Here is an 8,194-nt window from a genome sequence, read left to right as displayed (position 1 = left end):
AAAAAAATGCAATTCAATAAAAAAAAAATCTTTATTTTAAAGATACTGAAACAAAATTATGCCTAAAATGTTAATTAGTGACTCAGCTAACTCAAAATTTGTTGAGGTTGATTCAGAGGCCTCAGGGACTGCCATCAGAACTTCTTATTTATCTAATATTTCTCTGATATCAAATAATAGAACCAGTTACCTTCTGCACTTACTCATTTAATTAATACTTAATATATTTTTGTTCACATTACAGGGTGAAGAGAAGACAAAATATTTCTTTATGGTTTGGTGTGAACTTTTTAATTCTAAATGACTTTAGTATTTTTTATGAATTAATAAAATAATGAAGACTTTTATGTGAGATTACCTTATCATCAAAATAAAGTATCTTCAAATGTCTCCTTTTTCCTACTTGCTTATTTATGAAAACCTAAGGATGATTTATTTAAATAGTACTTTACATTTTTCTTTCATTTCTGTTGCAACATCTCTGGACTTCATCTGATTTTGTTGTAATTTAGAGATCACAACAAGATAAGTAGAATTCAATTTAAAAGCATTAAATAAAAAAATACAATTTTTTTGTTAAGAAGGAAGTTCAGTGATAATAAAAATATTGGAAAAATTTATGAGCCAAACTATGTTTCAGGGAAATATATAAAGAAAAGAAAAAAGGAAACACAAGGACAAATTGACATCAATGCAATAGTAAATTGGAGATTTTAAATAGTTTTCACTTCTTTGAAAAAACAAGTCAGGCAAACAAATAAAGATTCAAGGTAACATCTAATCAAGGTTACCAATGACCTTCATGCTGTAAAATCCAGTAGTTACTGCTCAGTCTCTAGCTGACTTGAGTTCTCTCAGTACAACCTGACAGAATTGATCATTCCCTTTCCCTTGAAACATTTTTCTACTTGGCTTTGCATTTCCCTCCAATCTTATGGCTGCCCCTCCTGAGTCCTCTTCACTGCAATTTCTGCAACTCTTTGACCTCTAAGTATTAGAGCGTCTCAGAGCAGCCTTTCCTGAATCTAAACTCCCTCTCTGGATGATCTCATCTAGACAGTGCAGTAACACCAACACATTAATATGTGTTTACAACACACATTTATATCTCCAGCCCGGATTTTTTTCTTAATTTCCAGGTTCATGTGCCAGCTTCCTTCCTCACAGCTCCATGGTGACCATGCAGAAAGAACACAAACTTAGCACATTCCAAACTGAACTCTTCTCTATCCCAAATGTGTGTTTCCCTCCATCTTGTCAATTCTCCTTTCCCAAGCCACAAGCCTTAGAGTCATCTCTGGTTCTCTTCCATATCACCCCTACCTTTAATCTATGAGCAAAGTTTGTTGGCTCTACCTTCAAAATAGATCTAGAATTTGACTCTTTCTCAATACCTATAATACAAGCCACAAGCATACCACACATGGATTATTGCAATAGTTTCTTAATTGGTCTCCTCTCAAGTATCCTTGCCCCCCGCTCCACCTCCCTGCCCCAGCTCTAGTTTCAATATACTCATTGAAATGATTCTTTACATCATTATGTCTGGATACAAACATTCATGAGAAGATTGAGACTCAGAGGAACAACAGTGGAAGAATTAGGAAAGATCATCAAGAGTAAATATGTTTCATTACAGACCAAGGATAAGATCATCCACATCCTCAAATTCCCAATTGCTATCTGTGGATGCGGAAGTTGGGCTAGTATAAAGGGATGATAAAAAAATTGATTCACTTGAAAGGTGGTGTTGGAGGAGAGATTTATGGATACCCTGGTCCACCAAAAAGATAAACAGGTGGGTTTTAGAGCAAATTAAACCGGAAACATCCCTGGAGGCAAAAAATGACAAAACTAAAGCTGTCTCACTTTGAGCACATCATGAGAAAACAGGGTTCTTGGGAAAGTAATGTTGGAAAAAATAGAAGGCATCAGGAAAAGAGAAAGACCTAATATGAGATGGATGATTCCATAAAAGAAGCCATAAGCATGAATCGGCAGGAGCTGATCAGGGCTGTTGAGGACAGAACATTGTGGAATCACCCATTCATAGGGTCGCCAGGACTTGGACCTGATTCAATAGCATGTAACACACGCCTTATGCCAGTTTTTTAAACTAAAAATCGCTAGTGTCTTCCCATCTCACTCAGAGAAAAATGTAAAGTCTGTGCACTGTCCCTACATGGTGGTCCCTTCTGCCCTCTTCTGTTTTGCCTTTCCCCCTGGTCCCTTTGCTCAGGCCAGTGGCCTACTTGCTGTTTTTCAAGTCACCAATTAATTTCCTGCTCAGAGTGTTGTTTTTGTGATTCTTCTTGCTTGGAAAACTGCCCTCAGATATTTGTGGGGCCCATTCCATCACCTCCTCACACTTTCTACTCATTATCATCTACTGGATGTTAATGTCTTCCTTTAGTGTCCTATTTTAAGTTATACCATTATCACTATCACCCACATCACTTATCACCGTCAGATATGCACTAGACTTTACTTGGTTTGTGTTCTGTCTACCTCCACGAGTGGAAGCCCCAGGAGGACAGGAATTTCAGCCTGTTTTGTTCCCTTCCGTTATCCTCAGCATAGAGCGCAGTGCCTGGAACATAATAGGCATTCTATAAATATTTATTGAATATATGGATGAATGGCTGTATACTCATAAGGTGGTGAACTAGAGAGGTTTCTAGCTTCATCCTCTAAAAGGCACACTAAGGAGAGGAAGAAGCATCGTTCTGAAAATTAACATAAAAAAACATGGGAGGGGACCCTTTTCCCCCTCCCCGCGTGGGAGTCCATTCTGTGGGACTCTTTCCCTCTCCCCACGTGGGAGTCTGTAGTTGTTCTTCAATAAACCTCCAGATATTGATAAATTAAAAACTCCTGTTGGGTAGACAAACTGTTGAAAACAAGTGAGCACAGAACAGCCACTCTTAAGAATTAGCCTCTCTTGGCCCTAACAGGTTTGGCTCAGCGGATAGAGCGTCGGCCTGAGGACTGAAGGGTCCCAGGTTTGATTCCGGTCAAGGGCATGTACCTTGGTTGCAGGCATGTCCCCAGTGGGGAGTGTGCAGGAGGCAGCTGATCCATGTTGCTCTCTCATGGATGTTTCTAGCTCTCTGTCCCTCTCCCTTCCTCTCTGTAGAAAAATCAATGGAATATATTAAAAAAAAAAAAAAAGAATTAGCTCCCCCATCATCTGTGGGCACAGACAATAAAGTGGTGAAAGCTTGGGAGGGGCGGGTGTGGGTGGAGGGGGTCAATGGGAAAAACAAACAAACAAACAGAAAAACGGGACATGTGTAATACTTTCAACAATAAAGATAACCATAAAAACGCTTTAGAAAAGTACAAATTGGTAAATACAAAATAGTCATGAGGATATAAACTATAGCATAAGGAATACTGTCAATAATATTGTAATAACTATCTATGTTGCCAGGTGGGTACTGTAGAAATAGCAGGAGGAACACTATGAAAAGTATATGATTGTCTAACTGCTAAGCTGTACACCTGAAACCAATACAAAATAAAATTGAAAGAGAAAAGAAAAAAATGAGCTCTCCCAAACTTTTCCCTGCCCCCTCTGGCCCAATCATATAAGGAATTAAGAATTACCATGTAAGGGATTTGTCTCCCTCGAAGAGAGTTAAATGAGATTCTAGAGAATTGCTTGATAGCATGGAATTAAATTAGTAATAAATGATAGTGGGGTACCCGGAAAGCCCAAAATGTTCATTAACTAAATCTATCATTTCTAAAGCACTCGTGAACTAAAGAAGCAAAAAGGCCATTTAAAAATATTTTGAAATGAGTGAAAATGAAAACATGACATACCAGAATTTTGGGATGCATCTAAAACAGTACTTAAAATTTACAGCACTAAATGCGCTCTGTTTTATAATTTATAGCCCTCTGTTATACTCAGATGACATATTACAAAGGAAAGAAGATCTCAAACTAATGAACTTGAGAAGGCTAACCCCTATTTTGTAAAACCATTTTTTGAAATTCTCTATTTAGATAGTTCCTCATTCTGTAAAGTCAACTCTACTATTTTTTAGACAGCCCCTTATTCTGAGAAAATAACTTTGCTTTCTACCCTGCTTGAATAATAAGGGAGATAAACTCAACTGTCTGACCTTGTAGGCCAGAGACTAGATACTCCCATGGTTATGCCAGATGTATTTTTTAATTGAATAGAACTGTGTTGTTTTCAAGGACACAAGCTTCCAGCGAGATAAGCACACATAGGGCTGGCTCTTTAATAAAAAAAAACAAAAACAAACTCCTGCTTGTTGATTTGCTCAGAATTTGAAAGACATTTTTCTCTGAGCCCACTAGTGTAATAATAATAATAAAGTGGAACTCCATCTCTCTAAGCATTGCTTAGTTTTTCTCCGGTCTTGTGTAACAAACTCAGCTTCCACCTTAAGAAACAAACAAACAAACAAACAAACAAAAAAAAAAAAAGGAAAGAAAAAGAAAAAAACTAAAACAAAGTAAGCATAAGAAGAAAATAATATAGAAGGCAGAAACTAATGAACTAGAAAACAGAAAAAGCAATAGATAAAAATCAATGAAACCAAATGCTTGTTCTTTGAGATCAATAATAATGATAAACCTCTAGCCAGATTTATCAATAGTTAAAAAAAGAGAAAAGCCCTAGCCAGTTTGGCTCAGTGGATAGAGTGTTGGCCTGAGGACTGGAGGTTCCTAGGTTTGATTCTGGCCAAGGGCACATCCCTGGGTTATGGGCTCGATCCCCAGTGTGGGGCATGCAGAAGGCAGCCAATTGATGATTCTCTCTCATCATTGATGTTTCTATCTCTCTCTCTCTACCTTCCTCTTTGAAATCAATAAAGAAATATTTTTTTAAAAAGAGAAAAGACAAATTATCAATATCAGGAGTGAGAGAGGTGACATCACTATAGATATGAAATTAATAATCTCTCTCTATAAAACCCTAATATGCAAATAGACCAAACAGTAGAACAACTGAACAACCAGGTCGCTATGATGTGCACTGACCACCAGGGGGCATGCACGGAACATGGTGGGCATCGGTCATGGCTGGATGGTGGAGCAAGTGAGTGGGGGCACCAGATTAAGGTGGGGCACTGGTCGCTGTCATTGGAGCAGGCCTCTGGTGGTTACTGAAAATTCTTTGCTCCTGTGTGCTGTGGTCCCACCGGGGATTGCACCTGCTGCCAGCGCCAGATCCACTCACACCCACTGCTGGCACTGGCCCCAATCACTCTGCACTGTCAGCGGGTATGAGCAGTGCTGGTGCCGTCAGCACATGGGAGCAGCAGTGGTGGGAGCTGGGCTGCTGGCAGACAGAGGACCAAGAGCGGCAGTGGGAGGGCCAGGTGGAGACACAGAGGATGGGCCGAGACCCACCCCTGTGCCCACAGCAGCCTCGCGGCCCACAGTTCCTTTCAAGGTGCACAAATTCATGCACTGAGCCTCTAGTAATAATAAAAATAAGGAAATATTTTGAAAAATATTTTTCTAATAAATTTGATAACTTAGATGAAATGGATAAATTACCAAAACTCACTCCAGAAAAAATAGATAATCCGATTAATTCTGTATCTATTAGAGAAATGAAAAATTTCGTTAAGGTCATTTAAACAAAGAAACCTGCTGGCTTAACTGGTAAATTCTACTAAACATTTGAAGAAATAATACTAATTATACAAAAACTCTTCCAAAAAAAATGAAGAGAAAGAAATATTTTTTAACTCATGAAGCCTGATACACTCTTTTTTTTTTTTTTTGAGGATACAACCAGAAGTCAGCCACCTACCTACAACCCAGAAGAGAGCTCTCCCTAGAATTTGACCATGTTGGAGGGGTGATCTCAGATTTTCAGCTCCCAGAACTGTAAGAAACACATTTCTGTGGTTTAAAAGCCACCAAGTTTATGGCATTTTGTTAGAGAAGTCTGAACTGATTAAGACTCTATCCCTTCTCTCCTATTCTCCCTTTCCCCTATAGATAATAGCTTTTCTTAGTTCTATTTTATCCATCTGTTCTTTATTTTTTCATATCTAAGCAAATCCTATCTAATAAAAGAGAAACATGGTAATTGGCGTTCGACCACTACCCTTCCCATTGGCTAATCAGAGCGATATGCAAATTAACTGCCAGCCAAGATGGCGGCTGGCAGCCAGGCAGCTTGAAACTAACATGAGGCTTGCTTGCTTCAGTGACGGAGGACTCCAACGTTCCCCGCCTGCCTTTCCGGCCTCTGAGCCTGCAGCTTAAGAAACATTGTAACAAATATAGAAGCTAAAAAAAACCCCAGAAACCTGCTTTCAGCGAGCTGGGATCTCAGAGCTGCATTTGATACAGAGTTTCAATTATGGAACCCAAACAAACCAGATACCTGCTTTCAGGAGCGGAGGCCTAAGAGCTGGAGCCTCAGAGCTAAAGCTGGCCCAGAATAAAAAAAAGAAAAAGAAAAAAAGGAGCAGTTGGGAGCTTCAGTCCCAGCCTGAAAACAGCCCTCAGCCCCTCTCCCAGACTGGCCAGGCATCCCAGTGGGGACCCCCACCCTGAAGGGTGTGTGATCAGCTGCAAACAGCCATCATCCCCTCACTCAGGCTGGCCAGGCACCCCAGTGGGGACCCCCACGCTGATCCAGGACACCCTCCAGGGCAAACCAGCCAGCTCCACCCATGCACCAGGCCTCTATCCTATATAGTAAAACGGTAATATGCCTTCCAGCACCGGGATCAGTGGAGCCTCGAGGCCTCCCGGCACCGGGATCAGCGTGACAGCGGGCAGTTCCCAAACCCCCTGATCGCCCTGTGGCTCTGTGTGTGACAGGGGGCCGGGCCACAACCTCCCTATCTGCCCTGCTCTGTTCCTGACAGGGGAAGGCGCCCCAACCCCCTGATCAGCCCTGCTCTGTGCCTGATAGGGGGGAGCTCCCCAACTCCCTGATCGCCCTGTGGCTCTGTGTGTGACAGGGTGCGGCGCCTCAACCCTCCCACCCCCACAGGCCCTGATCTGTGTGTGATGGGGTAGAGCCATAACCTCCCCATTGGCCCTGCCGAGTGTGAGAGTGGCTGCACCCCAACCCGCTGATTGGCCCTGCTCTGTGGGTGATAGAGGGTGGCACCCCAACCCTCTGATCCGCCCTGCCCTGAGTGTGACAGGGGGCGGTGCCCCATTCCCCTATTGGCCCTACTCTGTGAGTGACAGGGGGGAGCTCCTCAACCCCCTGATTGACCCTGCTCTGTGCGTGACAGGGGGTGGCGCCACAACCTCCCCATCGACCCTGCCTTGAGTGTGACAGGGGGGGATGCCCCAACCCCCCAATCGGCCCTACCCTGAGCGTGACTGAGGATGGCATTGCAACCTCCCAATCCGCCCTGCTCTGTGCATGACAGGGGGTGGTGCCCCAACTCCCCAATCGGCCCTGCTCTGAGCCCGACCAGGGGCTGCACCTAGAGATTGGGCCTGCCCTCTGCCACCCAGGAGCAGGCCTAAGCCAGCAGGTCGTTATCTCCTGAGTGGTCTCAGGCTGCGAGAGGGCACAGGCTGGGATGAGGGAACCCCCCTTCCCCCGAGTGCACAAATTTTTGTGCACCGGGCCTCTAGTATGTATATAAATGTGTTGCTATTGCACCATTCTATGTTTATTATACAGGGGCTACATATTACAAATATTGTTCTAGACCTTGCTTTTATCACTTAAAAAATGTAATCCTGGCAATCACTCAATATTATCATAATTTTTTCCTTAAAATGTTAAAAACAGCTTCATAGAATTTCTTTTTGTGTATATCTATATTTTCTTAACCACCCATTTATTGATGGACATTTGGATTATTTCCATTCTTCTGCTACCGCAAACAATGTCACAATGTGCTAGTATAACCTAGTACTTTAGCCATCCTATATACTAAAGAGGTAATATGACAATTAGCCCTCACACCCTCACAAGATGGCTGCCTACGACCAGGCCAGCAGATATTGCATTACCATTTTGCATTCAAATCAAAATAGATGAGAGGATCTATTTCCCAACATTTTATCCTCAAAAGATGTCATCAAACTTTTAGATTTTTGCCAATCAGACTGCTGAGAAATGTTACTAGGGTGTTTAGATTGGTATTTCTCTTATTATAAGTTTCTTTTTAAGATGGTTAAGGCCCATTAGTTTTTTTTCTCTTTGTGTACTATCTGC

The sequence above is a fragment of the Myotis nattereri genome, assembly GCF_964212035.1.
Source record: "Myotis nattereri genome assembly, chromosome: 1".
NCBI classification, from domain to species: domain Eukaryota; kingdom Metazoa; phylum Chordata; class Mammalia; order Chiroptera; family Vespertilionidae; genus Myotis; species Myotis nattereri.
The sequence above is the reverse complement of the archived record's forward strand: the minus strand, read 5'-3'. Positions refer to the sequence as shown.